Genomic DNA, 18,868 nt, shown 5'->3' with positions numbered 1-18,868 from the left:
CCTCATCTGTGACTCCTCCCCAGCCTCTTCTCTCTGCAGTGCTCACACTTTTACACCCTGTGCCCTCAAGTCCCAACACCCCAAACTAAAGAATCTAACTGCATTGTCCACAATCACCAGGCTCTGTGGACCCCATCATCCTTTCTTCATCTGGTCTGCAGGGCTTAATAGAACCTGTTAGATAAAATGACATCCCAGCAAAAATATCTACATCACATGGAGGTTTTTATGATTACTTTTGGGAACATTCATCAGCCACCCTCAATCTCTCCACTGTGTACCCACAACATCTTTTCATGACAGAATTGTCACCTCACAACACCCTGCTCCTCACTCTCCCACCAGCCATGAGGACTCCATGTGAGCAGATCACACACCAAACACATGCTCCCCCCAGGTCATTCACACGGGCTGTGCCTCCATGTAGAAAGTCCCTTCTCTATAATGTACAACATGCCTGTAGCCAACATTGTTGTGGGATGTGTAGGGAACTTCTTAAAGGACAAACTCCAAAGAATTTTTTTTTCAAAATGAAGAAATTTTCCTGTTTTTGCTTCTTTTTCTTTCTTTTTGTTAAACTTATAAGAGCAGACAGATGTGATTTAACCTATTGTGGCCATCAATTCACTGCATATATAAATCAGTCATTATGCTGTATGCCTCACATTACATATGATACATAGTGATTATATATCTACAAAACTGGGGAGAAAGGAACACCCACACATCAGATATCTACTCAGTTGTGTTCTCACTTCCCTGGAGTCTTTGTTCCCATGGCACCAGCTTGAGCTACTATTTATTACTGTAACCTCCCCTCAGCCCCATATTGCTGACCCATATCCCCTGCTCCATTTAGCTTCCTGTCCTCATCACTTCTCACTTAGAAATGTCATTTATTCCCTGGTTATTTATTACAATTGCTCTCTCTCCCACTACAAATAAAAACTCAGAGTGAAGAACTTTATTAGATTTGCTTTTGTATCCAAGAGTTTAGAACAGGGCCAGACATGCAGTAGATACCCCATATATTTACATTTCATAAAACATGAACTAATAAGCCTTTTCTTACCCATAAATGAAATGAAAAACTAAATTCCATTGCCCTTATTTTCTCCCCAATTCCAAAATTCCAGGACTCTGAGATATTTAACCATGTCACCAACCTGCCACCTGCAGCTCCAAGCTAGCTTCCTGGTGGAAGTCTATATCACTGAAGAAGCAGGTGTACAGCCCGTTGTCAGTAGCCTGGACCTTGTGAATGCACACAGCAGCCTCCCCCACACTGAGGAATTCCCCCACCAGCGAGGTCCGCCCTGTGTACTGGGCCATCAGTTCCTCATTCCGCTCCTGTCAGTCTTGATAGGTGAACACTGACTCCCAAACATTGGACTGGAACCACCTCAACTCCATGTTCTCTGCACTCTTGACTGGGTCCAGGAAGCAGGGCAGTGTGGCATCCTTGCCCAGCTCTGCCACTATGGGGTCTGGGGGGCCAAACACATGGAACCTCTCTGTGAACACAGACATGGGAGTTAGAAAGGTTGAGAGACACAGTCATATCGGGTAACACACACCATCACCGGGGGAGGCCCACGCAGGATGAGGGAAAGTGTCTGATGAGCAGACAGCTGACATGAAGGATTAGCAGTGACAATTCTGAATCTGGGAAAGATCTTCCAACCACAACTTGTGGTCCAGAAATAATGTCAAAGATGCTCCCTATTCGCTAGTGTACCTGATAGCAGGACCTTCCATAAGGAACTCTAACTCCATGGTTCTCCCCTTTAGCATCACAATCTCCAGGAGGGCTTGTAATTGTAAAATGCAGGGACCCCACCCCAGGCCTGATGCAGCAGATTGGGATGTACCCAAGAATGTGCATTTCCAAAAGGTTCTTGGGGGACTAAGAAGGTGTCTAAGGAAATTTGTTTCATTGCACGGAGTTATGAGTGAACAGAGCACCCAGAGAACACCAGGCTTGGGACAAAACTGGACACTCTCATAGAGCAATCACCAGGAAGACAGCACCAAAGGGTCACAGAGGAGAGTCATGCTTCACTGACCAAGAGTTAGGCAGAGAAGACACCAAGAGGCTGTGGTCAGGGTTGGGGAGGTTGCAGCACACACTGTGGTGGTCACTCAACCAGCCACGTGACCCTGGGCAGGGAGAGCTGACAGTGAGGGGCTCACAGCTCTGACTGGGCGCTCCCAGCTAACAAGATACCCAGTGAAATTAACAAGGTCCCCAATGAAGGCACAGAGCTGGAAGTACCTCCACTTCCCCCTCAGGACTGGCCCCACCCTCCTAAAGCTCAGGAACAGTGTGCACAGGCAGAGTCTCAAGGCTGAACTGGGAGAGGCAGGTGTCAGGGGGGCCACAAAGATGAGCTCACACACCCCAGCCAGAGCACCCACACCAGAGGCTGGATCACTGCAGACCCCACAGTCTCTGACTCAGCATCTCAAATACCAGGTCTCTAGTCCTACATAAGTTACAAATCTAACAACACAACAGGGCCACCTGATGGAAATTCAGAAGTAGCTCAACTCTCTAAGTTACCACTACAGATGTATTTTTTCAAAAATAGGATATTTTAAGCAGTAAAATAAGCCCCAGAAACTTGAGATCTCAAGGGAATATGAAATCACAAGATGAGACCAACTCTGCAATATGCAACTATGAAGATATGGAAGATTGTATCTTACTATCAAGTAAGAGCACAAATTGCCGTAACAAAGAAAGTCAAAGAAATGGAGAAAAAAGAAAGAAGTGAATCAAAAAGAAAAACAAAATTCAGAAGAATAAATGAATGACTTGGAAAATAAAATGAGTAAAAAGAAACAGAAATTGAAGTGTTAAATTATAATCACAGAGATGGAGTCTGTAAAAATATTAGCAGAGAAGCTACTCACTCCTGGAGAAGCTATTGGAGCAGAATAGGCCAAATGGAAGATCAAATCAGTGACCTGACTGTAATAATGAACAATGAACCAAAATAGAAGAAAAAAGAGAAAATGAAGAAAAACTGGAAGAACTAACCAATCTATGAGGAAAGCCCACATAAACATAATGGATATTCCACAACATGAAGAGAGACAGAAACAGAGATTCTTTCAAACAAAGAGAGTAACATTACATATATACATATACATACACACATAATGAAATATACTCAGATTTTTAAAAAGATTTATTTTTATTTATTATGCATACAAGAGCTGGGGTGTAAGCCAGAAGTGCGGGGAATAAGGTGATTTACCAGAGACACAGTGAGGAGCAGAACAGGCAGACTGACAGAAATAGACTGCTGCGGGGAATAACTAGCAAGACACAAGAGGTCTGCTACAAGATGTGGATCAGTTCCCTGCCAGGGATCAAACTCCTACTGCACTGGCTGGTGATAGCTTGATAATGCTGAGACTTAACCCCCTTGCACCACCAGGGAGGCCCACAGATTTTTTTTTTTTAAATAAGTAAAATCATGTCATTTAAAACAACATGGATGGAACTTGAGGACATTATGCTAAGACAAATGAAAGAAAGGCAATTCCTGAAGGAAGAGCCCCCAGAGCCCCTGGGCCCCAACCACCTGAGGGAGACACAGGACAGGGAGGGACACACTCACCTTGGGACCCCCCGGGCGGGGGGCAGCTGAAGGAGGAGCAGCAGGGAGGGGAAGAGGCAGAGCACAGAACTGGGGCAGGAGCAGGGCACCATCTCCTCAGGGCTGGGGAGAGACAGGGCAGGAGGCAGCCAGGCCCACACAGAGGAGCAGGGCCGCCAGGAGCTCTGGACTCATGGGGGAGCAGGGCCCAGGGCCCCCCCCCACCAGCAGGAGCAGGCCCCTTCCTGGTGACCCCGTAGGCCTTGAGACCAAGGAGGACAGACCTGGCTCCTCTTGGGGATTCTGAGCCTCTGTGCTGCTAGAAACCATGAAGTTTATTAGAGAAAAACATCCTCCTTTCCTTCATACAGTGTGGAACCCACACCCCAGACCCATTCTCCTCAGTACACCAGGTCCCTCCATTCCCAGCACCTGGGCCCGGGGTGCAAATTGCCCCCCCTCATCATCACATCCAGTGACTCCCCAGGACAGAGGCCCAGACCCAGGCCCAGCATGAAGGACAGGCCAGCGCCTGCTTGTGGTCCTGTCACCTCAGTGTGAGCAGGTGTCCCTGAGAAGCCTCAGGACACACAACACTGTCCCCAGTGGGTCAAGGTATCCCCAAATGCCCCTGTCCGGCTCTGTCTGCTTTATCAGCTCACCTGAAGGTCAGTCCCTCCCAGCCCTGACCTGCCAGGGTCAAGGTCAAGGTCCTGCCCAAACACAGCAGGAGCCAGGTCAGATCCCCACTGAGGGCTTCTTCCATTTCTCTCTAACTCTGGGGGGATTTCTGCCTTGTAGTGAGGGACCCAGTGAGACAGAGCAGTAGAGAAGGGAAATGATTCCTGCTCAGATAAAATACCCTCAAACCACACACTGCTGGGGTCAGGGGGAGGCAGGTGATGGACCTGGGAGGGCAGATTCTGGGGCTGACTCTGAGGTCGTCTCTAGACTCAGCCACTTCATGAAGTCTCTTAACCTTCCTGCTACACTTTCCCCACAGAAAAATGGGAATAGTATCAGCATCTCCCAACCAAGGTTGGAATGAGAATTACATGAATTATATTTGAATATTCACTACATAATTCTAGAACAGGGTCCTGCCCCAGGAGTGTTACAGACACATTATTAAAATAAGTGAAGTACAATCTTCAGTGAGGTTGTGCTGGGTCCTCTTAGAGCTGCACCATTTCCTGTGCCACCTCCCATCCCACCCAGCCTCACCACATTCTCAGCCCCTCCTTACAGTCAGCTGCTCCCCACTTTCTTTTCTTGAAAGAATCATGTCTTCAAAACTGACATACCTGCTGTGAAATGGTGGGGCTTCTAGGGCGTCCCTTCAAACTTGAGAAGTTTCAGTGCTTCCCCAAATCTTCTTACAGAGTTAGAACCTGCTGTTAGCTGCTCAGGAGCCCTGCTGGGTGCCAAGGGGCCTCATGGCTCAGAGAAGATGGTTCCCAAGAGAGTAGACAGGGAGAATTTGGCACTCATTGAGGGGTGCCTCACCAGAGGTAGGATCCGTCGGATCCTCCTAATTTTCCCTTAAAAAAACAACCACACTTCTCTGGCTCCTACACGATCTGAAAGGAAAAGCTTGAAATGCAATCCCAGCAACCTCCACCCTGTCCTCCAGACAGTGCACCCAAGAGAGCACTTCCTTCTTCAGGAAGGAAACAGTATAACAGATGGGTCAGCGGAGGGGAGGGACAGGCACCCTGACACCCCTGCAGACACAGGGGGAGGCACCCATCCTGCACCCACTGTGAGTACCCACTGTGCTCCAGGCTGCTTGTCTTCCAGACCCAGAACTAGGGGAGAGTGTGGGGCCTAGTCAGGACTGACTCTGAGCCCTCTGCAGGGCTCTGCCTGTGCCCCATGGTGGCCACTCCAGTGACCACATGGCAGCTGTCACCCCACATGGCAGAGCCTGTGAAGAGCCCCCAGGGGGCTGTTTCTCTTTTCCTCACATCAGCTCACCCAGGAGCCCCCACACGCTGGACACCAGGAGTCAGCACTGGGCACCAGGAGCTGCCAGGACCTGGTCCTGCCCACACTGTGTGGAGGGGGCCTGCGGCTTGTTCAGATGTTAATGTCACCTGAGACTTGGTCACAGTGACCAGACCCTGTCCCTCCGGGACACAGGGTCACCAGGAAGGCCTTATTCTCCCCCCTCACTTCCTGTGGCTTCCCCTTCTCAGTGAAGGGCACCTGTGACACCCCAGTTATCTCTGCCAGAAACTCCAGCGCCATCTTTACAGTCCACTCCCCTCACTGTCTACTGCCCATGCACCCAAATGTTCAATCCATGTCCATGACCAGCAGCTATTCCACATCACCCTCATCTCTCATCTGGCCCAAGGGTCACCCATCCCACCTCTGGCCTCACCTCCACCAGTCCATTTCCTTCCAAGGTCATGACCCTCTCCAGTCAGCTCTTGTCATCTCCCTGTCTCATCCCTTCAGGGGATCCCTCTGCTTAAAGGAGGGGCTCCCAGGCCTCCCCCTCCCTCCCTCTCTTACACCCTCCCATTGCTCTCCCATGGGCCCCCTCTGGCTTAGGTGACTCCTCCAATTCAGGGAGCTCTCCCAGCCTCAGACCTCCTCACAGTCCCTGATGCTCCTGCTGCCTCTGCTCCCCAAACCCTCACCTTTCAGGCCACATCGAGGTGACCTGCTTAGAAGAGCCTCTGCCAACCTCCTGATTGCACTTGTTTACCCCACACTTGTTTATCGGGCTTAGGGTCCTGTCCTCTACCCCGTCCTGACATGTGTCATCTGGGAACCATGTGGGATCCCGGGGGAGGCCCTATGAGCCCTGCTCCATGTCCTGCAGGGAGGGGCCGCACCAGCTTCATCTGAGCTTGTCTGCAGAGGAGATGTGGAACCAAGCATAAGTATTCTTAGCCGTTGCTTTGTCATTTTGTGTGTAACTGCCATTCTAGAATTTTAGGTTTTGCTGGGAAAAAGACTGCATTCCAGAGATAGTTTCGACAGTTTCGACCCTCACTCCACCCTCGCACTCGGCCACCAATGAGGGCAAACTTGCTGTAATTGGAGCTGCAGGCTGGAGCTGCATCTCGGCCGGGCCAGTCAGCTTAGAATGATAGCCAGTCAAAGTTGGAGAATGCATACTTGTAGTCAATGAGTAACTGCCAGCATAATTTAACCTTATTAAAAGACCCCTGCTTCCCTTGTTCGGGCCTCTCGGTATCTGCCACTGCGTTGGTAAGTGCCATGAGCCTGGACTCGAGTCTGTAATAAACTCCCTTTTGTGTTTGCATTGGCTGTCTTTGGGTTCTTGGAGGCTATGCTCCCCAAGTCTGCTGACCTTGGGCACAACAGAGACGCTGCTGCTGCTCGTTGGCCCCTCAGTTTCGTACACTCAGAAAACCCTTCAGTCCACTGATGTTAGGCATACAAACAATCATGACAGGTGTAAAGGGACAGCCAGGCCTAGGTTTTGATTCACCAGTCTTAGGTTTCGATTCCTCCAACACTATGGGGTCATTTCTGATGAAACCATGGTCTAGAAAACAGGAACTGAAAATTGATGTAATCAGCTAACTCTGTAAAGGACACCCAATCAGCGGATGCCTCCTCTGTGTCACCCAAGGATGGGCCGTTTTTGTGAAACCACAATGGAATGTTACCCCCCCTATAAAACAGCTGCCTAAGGAGTGAGCAGGGGTCCTTGTCCTTGGTGCCGCTGTGTCGGACCTCTGGGATTTGGGCCCTAGCTCAAGCTAGTGAATAAACCTTCTTGCTTTTGCATCTCCTGGTCTCTAAGCATGCTTATTAGGGGGTCCTGGATCTTTGGATTTAACACTGGGAACACAAGACATCACCTCTGACCTGAGCACCAGCCTCTGATAGACACAGCTCATATGCCCCTGTCTACTATTCTACCCCCCCAAATATAAATGGGTCACTAATCATATCTCACTGAGTTGGAATCATTCAGGGCAGCACCAGTTTCTGGCCCCAGAGAGCGCCAAAATGGGCACAGGAGAGTCATGCTTCACTGACCAACAGTTAGGCAGAGAGAGACACCGGGAGGCTGTGTCATGGTGGGGAAGGCTGCAGTGACACAGTGCAGTGACACACTGTAGTATGTCACTCAACCAGGCAGGTGACCCTGGGCAGGGAGAGCTGACAGTGAGTGGTGTGGGCCATGTTACTCATGCTGTCTGACAAGATCCTTGCATGGGGGAAATTCTTAGAAAGTCGGGAGGCTCCATAGCTGGCTCCCACTGGTCCTTCTCTTTTTGTTTATGGCATTTCTTGTAATTGTTGCAATTTTTTGTGCTTGTACCTAACTACAGATGACAACTAACTACAGATTTACAACTGATTGTTCCAGAAATATGAGTACTGCAAAACGAGGCAGTATAAAAAATATCTATAAATAACATGTCCTGGAACTCCCGAGTTTTTCCTCTGCTTGAAGTTAATAATTCAAATTCTAATAATTCTTAACTTTTCAGATTTTATATTATACTGTACTCTGGAGACTATGGAAACCAAAGCCTAAGTGACTCTATCTGGCCCCTAACAATGACCATATGCCACTCTCTTTTATACAGTAAATTTATGTATATAATGCACTTTTCCACTCCTGCTCTCAGTTTTCACCTTGACCCTTTCATTTGCAGAGTTCTTTGATAAAAAGAAGGATTGTTAAATGGTGATTTATGAACAGGAGGTTTCTTTTTGATCATATAATTATATACTATTCTTAGGATGACTAGATTAGTTGGAGGAAACCCCATTTCTTCATTCCCTAATTATTAGATCAAATAAACTTCCCTTGCCGTGTAGGTAACCTACAAGAAACCGCACTGACATTTCACTAAACTTAGACTCTTTAAGATTTAGTTAATCTTTCACTATGATAAAAATAGAGGTGCTATTTTTAATCAAATGACATCATATGCCTGCTTTAACATTAATAGGATAGCTGCTCGGCTGAAAAAGATAAATGATTATAATAGGAACACTTTGTGTAGCAACTGTGCTTTTCTCAAAAAATAGTGAGCTTCATAATCTCAGTAAGAGGTCATAAAGAGGGCCTCCCCTGGTGGCACAGAGGTTGAGTGTTGGGCTGTGAAGCTGCCCGCAGACTCTGCAGCACCAGTTCAATCCCCAGCTGCCGGCAAGGGTCCCACATGGCGCAACAGGCCTCTCCTGTCTCACCCTCTGCTCCCCTCAGCAGTGTATTTCGTCAGTCTGCCTGTTCTGTTCCCCACTCTGGCTCTGGAGAATTCTCTTACCCTCCTATGCTTCTGACTATACCCAGTGCTTGTATAAATAAATAAATAAATCTTTGAAAAAAAAAAAGAGGTCAAAAAGACCCCAAGCTGTTCTTGAGAATAATGCGGTGGTTGTTATCTTTCTGCTTAACTGCACACACTGATGTGCTCCCGCCGCCTGTTTGTAATGTATAAATAAAGACCCGTTGAGACCCTCAGCAGGATGATCAAGTGTCAGTGTCTCCTCATTCCCTCATCCCCTCATCCCTCACCTTTACCGATGCCATCTCCTCCTTCGGGGACCCTGCCCAGGTCGGAGCTGGACTCTGGCAAGTGAGGGGCTCACAGCTCTGATTGGGCGCTCCCAGCTAACAAGGAACCAGTGAGGAAACAAGGCACAGAGCTGGATGTACCCCCACTCCCCCCTCAGGACTGGCCCCGCCCTCCTGAAGCTCAGGGACAGTGTGCACAGGGAGAGTCTCAGGGCTGAACTGACAAAGGCAGATGTCACGGGTGCCACAAACATGACCTCACATGCCCCAGCCAGAGCACCCACACCAGAGGCTGGATGACTGCAGGCCCCACAGTCTCTGACTCAGTATCTCAAGGATCAGGTGTTTAGTCCTGCATACGTTTCAAAAATTGGACATTTAAAGAAGCAAAATAAGCTCCTGAAACATGCCCAGAAACTTGAGACCTCAAGGGAACATGAAATCACAAGAAGAGAACAACTCTCCTTACACAACCACAAAGCCATGGAAAAGTAGAGTTCAGCATTGTTATCATAAAGAAAGGCAAAGAGATGGAGAAAACACAGACAAGTGAATCAAAGAGATAAAACAAAATGGAGAATAATAAATGAATGTCTTGGAAAATAAAATCAGTGAACAGAAAATAGAAATTGACTTCACAGAGACAGAGGCTCTAAAAAAATCAACAGAGAAGCTACTTGCTCCTGTATAAGCCATTGGAGAAGAAAAGACCAAAGAGAAGATCAAATCAGTGACATCCAATAGTAATGAACAATGGACTGAATTAGAAGAAAAAAGAGAAAAATGAAGAAAAACTGGAAGAACTAACCACCTCTATGAGGAAAGGCAACATAAGTATAATGGATACTCCACAATTTGGAGAGAGAGAGACAGGAACAGAGGTATATTTAAAAAAAATAGTAAAATTACATATATAAATATATACCTACACGATGAAATACTACTCAGATTTTTTTTAAAGCTTTATTTTTATTTATGCATACAAGAACTGGGGTGTAGGCCAGAGGTGTGGGGAGTGAGAGGATTTACCAGAGACAAAGTGGGGAATAGGACAGGCAGATCTGCTGAAATTCACTGCTGAGGGGAACAGAGGGTGAGACAGAAGAGGTCTTATGCACCATGTGGTTAGCTTCCTGGCCGGGGATCAAACTCTTGCTGCAGTAGCTGGTGATAGCTTGATAATGCTGATACTTAACCACTTGAGACACGAGGGAGGCCCTCAGATTTTTTTAAATAAGTAAAATCATGCCATTTAAACAACATGGATGGAACTTGAGGACATTATGCTTAGACAAATGAAAAAAGGTAATTCCTGAAGGAGGAGCTCCCAGGGCCCCTGGGCCCCACCCACCTGAGGGAGACACAGGAACAGGGAGGGACACACTCACTTGGGGACCCCCGGGGGGCAGCTGGAGAGCAGCAGAGGGGAGGAGGCAGAGCACAGAACTGGGGCAGGAGCAGGTGCCATCTCCTCAGGGCTGGGGAGAGGCAGGGCAGGAGGAAGCCAGGCCCACACAGAGGAAAGCAGGGCAGCCAGGAGCTCTGGGCTCAGCGGTGAGAGCAGGGCCCAGGGCCCCCCCTAACAGCAGGAACAGGGCCCTTCCTGGTGACCCTTTAGGCTCTGAGACCAAGAAGGACAGACCTGGCTCCTCTCAGGGCTTCTGAGCCTCTGTGCTGCTAGAGACCATGAGGGTTTTTTTTTTTTTGTTTGTTTGTTTTCCGTTTTTTTAAAGATTTATCCATTTTTATACAAGAACCGGAGTACAGGCCAGATGCATGGGAGGGTGAGAGGATTCACAAGAGACAGAGCAGGGAACAGGAAAGGCAGACTGACAAAGTACACTGCTGAGGGGAGCAGCGGGCGAGACAGGAGAGGTCTGTTGCACCATGTGGGATTCTCGCCGGCCGGCAAGGATCGAACCTGGCACTGCAGAGGCTGCGGACAGCTTCAAAGTGTGGCGCTCAACCGTCTGTGCCACCAGGGACGCCCAGAGAGATCATGAGGTTTATTGGAGAAAATCATCCTCCCTTCCCTTCCCACCCGGTGGAACCCACACTCCAGACCCGCTCTTCTAAGAACACTAGGCCCCTTCATTCCCAGCACCTGCCCCAAGGTAAAAATTGCCCTGCCCTCCCCATCATCATACCCAGTGACCCCCAGGACAGCAGGCCGAACTCAGGGCCCCCATAAAGGACAGGCCAGTGCCTGCTTGTGATCTGCCCCCCTCAGTGTGAGCAGGTGACCCTGAGAAGCATCAGGACACACGACATCCCCAAGGAGTCAGGGTCTCTCCAGATGCCCCTGTCCTGCTCTGTCTGCTTGTTCAGTTCACTTGAAGTTCAGTCCCTCCCCAGCTCTGACCTCCCAGAGCCAAGGACAAGGTTCTGCTTCAAACACAGCAGGAGCTGGGTCAGATCCCCACTAAGGGTTTGTCTTGGTCCTCTCTAACTCTGTGGGGGTTTTCTGCCTCGGGGTGAGGGACCTGGTGGAACAGAGCAGCAGAGAAGGGAAGATGAGACCTGGTCAGAGAAAGCACCTTCAAGCCACCTACTGGCTGGAGGCTAGGAGGAGATAGGCCATGTTCCAGGAAGGACAAACACTACAGGCTGACTCTGAGGTCACTGCTGGACTTGGCCACTCTTTGTGGACCATCTTCATCAAGTCTCTTAATTTTCCTGCTGCATTTTCTTCACCAGAAAAATGGATCAGTATCAGTATCTCCTAACCAAAGTTGGAATGAGAATTACATGAATTATATTTGAAGAGTCACTGCCTATAATTCTAGAACAGGGTCCTGCCCCAGGAGTGTTGCAGACATATTTATTAAAATAAGTGAAGTACAATCTTCATTGAGGTTGTGCTGGGTCCTCTTAGAGCTGCACCATTTCCTGTGCCACCTCCCACCTCCCAGCCTCACCACATTCTCAGCCCCTCCTTACAGTCAGCTGCTCCCCACTTCTGTTTTTTTTTTTAAGATTTATTTATTTATTTATTTATTTATTTATTTATTTATACAAGCACAGGGTACAGTCAGAAGTGTGGGAGGGTGAGAGAATTCCCCAGAGCCAGAGGGGATAGCAGAGCAGGCAGAATGATGAAGTACACTGTTGAGGGGAGCAGCAGGTGACAGTAGAGGTCTGTGCGCCATGTGGGACCCTCGCCCTGCGGCCGGGAATCGGACAGGCACTACAAAGGCTGTGGGCAGCCTCGCAACCCAGTGCTCAACTGCTACACCAATAGGGAGACCCTGCTCCCCACTTCCTTATTCTTAAAAGAAACATGTCTTCAAAACTGACATACCTGCTTTGAAATGGGGGGTTTCTAGGGCATCCCTTCAAGCTTGAGAGTTTCAGGGTTTCCAGCAGATCCCAAATCTTCCCACAGAGTTTGCACCTGCTGTTAGCAGCTCAGGAGCCATGCTGAGTGCCAAGGGGGTCTCATGGCTCAGAGAAGATAGATCCAGCGGGGGTTGACAAGCAGAATCTGGCATATTTTGAGGGTGTGTCTGCAAAGGGCGGCCCGCAGGTCCTCACTACTTCCTCCATACTGGAAGCCATGCTACTCATGTCCTCTGACAAAGGTCCGGGCATGGGGCAGATTCCTGAAAAGTCAGGAATCTCGTTAGCTGACTCCTGCTAGATTCTCCTCATTTGTTTATGGCTAGTTTCTACCATTGTCAAAATGCGCATTTAAAAGTAAAACCGCAAATGCTGTTTGTTCAATCACTGAATAACCAACTTGATGACAAATGGCACTGCATGATACAAATAATACATTTTTTATTAAATTAGTAGTTCTCTGCCAAAAGGGTGTAATGCAACGTTTGGCCTTACATTAACAAGTGAAAAAACTTCTGGGAACAAAAGGCTGTAAACATCACTTGGCCAAGTCTTTAATAGGATATGTGGTCTTTTGAGGCAAGGATTAAATGGAGAAGGAAATTCTCTTACTTTAAAGTTAAAGATAGCAGTTGGGTGGCAGACGCAAGCCATGCTCCATGTGTAAGAAAATTCCTAATAAGCCAGGAGGCACCATAGCTAACTCCTGCTAAATTCTTCCTGTTTGTTTAGGGCTGATTCCCCTGGAGGTGACAATTGGTATGGTAGCTGTTAGAGTATGCATTCAAGAATAAGTCAACAGCAATTTTGTGACTGGTTGAGCTAGTAACCATGGCAGCACAAATAATGCACTCAGAAATTGTCAATGTTACAATTACTGGTATGTCACATATTAACCATTTTTAAGAACCAAAGCTATAACCATCTTTGGCCCTGCCCCTGATGGAATATTTGTAGTTCCTTAAAACAGCAATCAGCAAGGCCTCCCCAGTGGCTCAGGGGCTAAGTGCTGGGTTGCAAAGCTGCCCGTGGCCTCTGCAGTTCGATCCCCGGCTGCTCCCCGGCCACCAGAGGAGGGTCCCACATGGCGCGCAGACCTCTCCTGCCGCCCGCTGCTCCCCTCAGCAGTGTGCTTCAGTCCTTCTGCCTGCTCTGCTCCCCGCTCTGGCTCTAGTGAATTCTCTCACCCTCCCGAGCTTCTGACTATACCCAGTGCATGTATAAACAAACAAACAAACAAATAAATAAATAAACATAAATAAAACATGCCCCTATAAAATAAAAAAAAATTAAAAAAAAAAACAGTAATCAGCAATCTTACTGAGAAAGGAATTGTCCCTTGATCTTAAAGTTAGATATGGAAACTAGACTGACTAGATAACTAGAGGAGTAATAGGTAGAAAACTCTTTTGTTAGATTAGAATTCCTTCCTTCATTGAGAGCTTGGGGCTAGGGAAGAGTCAATGCATCTTCCTTCCCCCAGGTAAATTCCTGCCCTTTGTTTCCCCTAGCCCTTAGTTAATCCTTCACTATGGCAAACATAGAAATGTTAGTTGCAGTCACACAGGCTTTTTGCTAGTAATAAAATTACTGTTTGGTTGTTTAAAGTAAATGACTATTCTAAAAACACTTTTGTTTAGCAATTGTGCCTTCTTTAAGACAAAGAATAATAAATGTCAGTGAAAGGTCCATGCAGGAGACCTGAATGCAGGAGCCAACCAGGAAGCCCACCTAGGGGGCAGGAATGCCAATACCTGCCTGGAGGATTCAGGCAATGAGCCTCCCCCCTCCCCCTAGGAGTCTTTTCTCAGACAAAGAACCTCTACCTGCCCCAGGAACCTTTTCGGGCCCTACAAACTTTTCCCGCCCTATGAGCCCAACTTCCCACCTGACCTCTCCTCACCCTATAAAACCCTGCTTCCCCCTGACAATGTGCGCGGCTTCACTGACCCCCACCTTGGGTGCGTGAGGTCCACCCAGGGTGCAATAAACTTTCCCTTCCTTTGAGAAATTTAGCCTGGCTCTCCTTTTCTTTACCGCGCTGAACCTTTCTTTCATCTTGGTGCCGAAATCTGGGAAGGCTGTGTCCCCTGGCGCCGGGGCCGCCTTCTCGTCCCTGGCATCTCTCCTCTCCATTGCAGACACCTCGCACCCACCACCGGCCTTAATCCTTGGGGTAAGTCACCTGCCTGACCCTTCTTCCTGGAAGGCCCTCGCCTCTGGCTATTCGGCTCCTCTCCTGACCTCCTTACCTTGGTTGGCTGTTCTGTAAACCGAGGGCCCACGTCAGCCAACTCCCATTACACCTAGACCCTGAATCTGGGGATGCCCATCCAGACTAGGTGCCCAAATCCTAGACACAACCTGTTGTGCCCAAGATCAGCAGACTCGGTGAGCATAGCCTCCAAGAATCCAAAGACAGCTGATGTAAATGCAAAAGGGAGTTTATTACAGGCTCGAGTCCGGGCCCTCGACACGCACCGATGCAACGGCAGAGGTGGAGAGCCCCGAACAGAGGAAGCAGGGGTATCTTATAGGGTCACGAGTGGCGCGAATTTTGAAAGAAGCTGGCAATTACTCATTGGCTACTACAAAGGCATTTTGGCGCACGGTTACAGTTTCAAACTGATTGGACGGTTAGAGATGCTGTCCCATTTATGGACAGGACTGCCCTCATTGGCGGCTGGGGTGGTCTGCTTTTTTGTCACCAAGTGGAGTAAGGGTTGTGACTGCTGAAACTATCTCCGGAATGCGGCTGGTATCAAGGTGGAGGATATACAAAATGGTGAAACCTCGGCTAAGCTTGGTTCCACAAACCGAGCAGTGGAGACGTCACCCTCGCTTCTCTGCCTCTGTTCCGAAGGCCAGGACCAAATTGGGGGACTCCGCGATTCGGGGCCTGCGCCCCCGACGGCCAGTTCAGGTTCGTGGGATGCTGCGTCCTGACTCTGTGCCCCCATTAGTTGGGAAAGGAGACGACTTGGTCATGGGGTCTGCAAATTCCAAGCCAAATCCCGGCCACTCCACTGAGATGCCTTCTCTCAAACCTCGGTCCGTTGGGACTAAGGCCACATAACGCCCTAAGCATTTCGTCTAACGCCCTAACCATCTCGTCTTTTATTGCAACACTGCATGGCCTCAGTATCAATTGGACAATGGCTCCCACTGGCCCAAACATGGCACTTTTGACTTCTCCGTCCTTACAGACCTAAACAATTCTGTCACGGCAATGGAACATGGTCAGAGATCCTTAGGGCCAGGCTGTCTTTCTCTTGCGCTCCACCACTTCCCTCCCTCCTGAAAACCTGCCCCACTTTCTAAGTCTCGAGACTCCTCTCACTCTTCGCCCTCTCCAGACCCCTCTTCTGCATTCTCTAATCCTCTAAATTCTCAGTCTTCTCCTTCTCCAGCTCCCCAATCCAGCCCCTCCTCCCCTTTCTTTTCACCTCCTAGCCGCCACACCCTCTCCCTGCTGATCCTCTTCTCCCTCCCCTCAGGGAAGTGGGTGGGACTGAAGGAGGAGTTAGAGTCCATGTTCCTTTCTCTGCCTGATCTCTCCCAACTTGAAAAGCGTCTTGGCTCTTTCACAAACTATCCCACTACCTACACCTAAAAAATTATTATCTTACCCAAGCCTATGACCATACATGTCATAATTACATGTTATCTTCTCTTCTACCCTGACCTCTGACCTGTCCCCTAGCTGGTCTCCAACCGGCAGCGCCTAAACCTATAAACTTTCATAAGCTCAAAAAGATTACCCAGTCTTCCTCAAAGAACCCTCCTGACTTCCAAAGGCTGAGGATGGTCCTCAAACCCCTATCCAGGATCTGCTGAACATGGCCTTTACACTATTTAACAACCGGAAGGAAGGGACAGGGCAGAGAGGGAACTCCGCAGTCGCTAGAAGGCGGAGTTTCAAGCTCAGGCCCCAGTAGCTGCCTTGAGACCGCCAGGCCCTGCTCCTCCAACGACCGCAGCGCCTGCTGCCCAACAGAGGACTACAATGGGCCCCATGGGCCCCAACCAACCAAGCGCCGCCAAAGCCTGCTTCAAATGTGGCCAAGAAGGCCACTGGTCCAGACAATGCCCCAACCCCCGCCCTCCAGGGACCGTGCCTCATCTGAAACGTCCAGGGTCACTGGAAAAGTGACTGTCCCTCCATGCCTGGCTGTGGTGGGCCAGTCCTTCCAGTCCCTGCAACTCTTGCCACCAGCGGTCTTGGGTTTGGCAGCTGAGGACTGAAGAGGCCTGGACTCATCGACTCCAATAAACTTCGAGGAGCTCAGGGTAACAGTCAAGGTAGCAGGTAAGTACATCTCCTTTCTGGTTGACACGGGGGCTGACTTCTCTGTCCTCCCCTCCTATTCCAGTCAAGTTTATCCTTCTCAGGCCTGGCTTATGGGTGTTGATGGCCTTCCTTCTCAGCTCAGGACCACTGGTCCGCTCTTTCCTAGTCATGCCTTCTTGCCCCACACCACTCCTGGGTCACGATCTTCTGACCAAACTCAGGGCTACACTCTCATGGTTCCAGGACCCTAGCGCTGCTCTCATCCTCCCACAGCTCCAAACATCTAATCCTCTTCAGGACTACCTGCTGTCCCGCCGTCTCCTTCCACTGTCAACCCCCTGTTCTGGATTATCTCTATCCTGATTGTTGCCACCCATCATACCCCAGTCCTCATTCACCTTAAGGATCCCTCTTCTTTTCCCTCTCACCCCCAGTTTCCAACTTCCCTCACTCACCGTCAGGGTCTCAAACCCATCAGCCAACGACTCCTGGGAAAGGGACTCCTTACTCCTATCAACTCACCCTGTAATACTCCCATTCTCCCCGTTAAAAAGCCTGATGGTTTTATCCCCTAGTTCAAGACCTTCGCCTCATTAATGAAGTGGTGGTGCCTATCCATCCTGTAGTGCCAAACCCCTACACCCTTCTGTCTCATATACCGTCTTCTACTACACACTTCTCTGTACTTCACCTCAAAGGTATATTTTTTACCATCCCTCTAAATCCTCAATGTTACTTACTATTTGCTTTTACTTGGGAAGATCCGGACACACACCTCCCAGCAACTGGCCTGGACAGACCTGCCTCAGGGTTTCCGGGACAGCTCTCATTTCTTGGTCAGGCATTAGCTAGTGATCTCTTGTCATGTCATACTCCACCCAGCACTCTCCTCCAGGATGTTGCTGACCTCCTCCTCTGCAGTCCTTCCCTACTACTGTCTCAGCAACACACTACACAACTCCTCAGCTTCCTGTGCTCCAAAGGATACTGTCTCCCCATCCAAAGTGCAACTCTCAGTTCCCACAGTTGTCTATCTGGGTCTTCAACTGACTCCTTCCTCCAAACAGCTGACGGTGGACCACAAACAGGCCATCCGGGACCTTCCCTCCCCTGAATCAGCAGAACAAATCCTTTCTTTCCTAGGTTTGGTTGGATTCTTCTGACTCTGGATCCCTAATTTTGCTTCCTTAGCCAAGCCACTATATGATGCAGCAAGAGCCTCCCTGAAGGACCACTCCAATCCCCTTGAGAGTCCGCAGGGTCACACATATCCTTCTTCAGGCACCTGTCCTTACCCTTCCTGATCCAGAAAAGCCTTTGCTTCTGTTCACAGACGAACTTCGGGGCACTGCAGCAGGCGGCCTTTCCCAGCCTCTCGGACCAGCCCTGCATCCTATCCCTTATCTCTCCAAGCAGATGGATCCCACCGTTAGGAGCTGGCAACCCTGCCTTAGAGCCCTGGTGGTGACAGCTATACTCACCCGAAAATCCCTCAAACTTACTCTAAAAAGACCCACCCAAGTACATTCCCCGCACCGCCTTCAGGACCTCCTGTCTCGCCACTCACTCTCCACTCTAACTACTTCCTGCTTACAAAATTTCCATATATTTTTTATAAAAAAACCCTCTAGTAAGTCTCATTCAGTCTAATTCTCTCAACCCAGCCACTGTCCTGCCTGTCTCTCGCTACCTTCTGCCATTCATTCATGTCCTAAAATCCTGGAAGAAATGCAAACCTCCAGACTGACTCTCCATTGTCAGATGCCTCCTGTGTTTGTAGACTGGCAGCTCTTGAGAAGGTGCGCACGGGCAGCGTCAGCGGAGGGCTGCCTAGGCAACTGTTACCATCGATCAGGTAATCGACACAGGAAAACTGCCCGGAAGAACCACCTCCCAAAAGACAAAACTCATAGCACTGAACCAGCGACCTCACCGTCAACAAACATAAGAAAGTCAACATCTATATAAATTCAAAATATGCCTTCCTTATTGCTCACAGTCATGCTGCGATTTGGCAGGAAAGGGGGTTCCTTTCCACCAAGGGGTCCCCCATCATGAACGTTAAACTTATCCTTAAGCTTTTAATAGCCTTGCAGCTTCCAACTGAAG

General features: G+C 49.0%; 1 long non-coding RNA gene across 2 annotated transcripts; it reads right to left on the bottom strand.

Moving 5' to 3' along the window:
* Nucleotides 1-954: 954 nt before the first annotated feature.
* Nucleotides 955-6,480, bottom strand: LOC119253248 (uncharacterized). 2 transcript variants are annotated; one of them, XR_005127016.2, is made up of 4 exons: nt 6,257-6,480; nt 4,913-5,188; nt 3,630-3,731; nt 955-1,514 (listed from the first exon to the last, which is right to left on the bottom strand). It is a non-coding gene; the product is annotated as an uncharacterized LOC119253248 (long non-coding RNA). The 2 variants fall into 2 exon arrangements; XR_008553189.1 differs by lacking the exon at nt 6,257-6,480 and having other exon boundaries at nt 4,913-5,235.
* Between the last annotated feature and the right edge of the window lie 12,388 nt (nt 6,481-18,868).

Source organism: Talpa occidentalis, unplaced genomic scaffold, assembly GCF_014898055.3.
Source record: "Talpa occidentalis isolate TD23 unplaced genomic scaffold, MPIMG_talOcc4v2.1 talOcc4.2, whole genome shotgun sequence".
Taxonomy (NCBI): Eukaryota; Metazoa; Chordata; class Mammalia; order Eulipotyphla; family Talpidae; genus Talpa; species Talpa occidentalis.
Note: the sequence above shows the minus strand (reverse complement) of the source record. Positions and strands in the feature narration are given on the sequence as shown.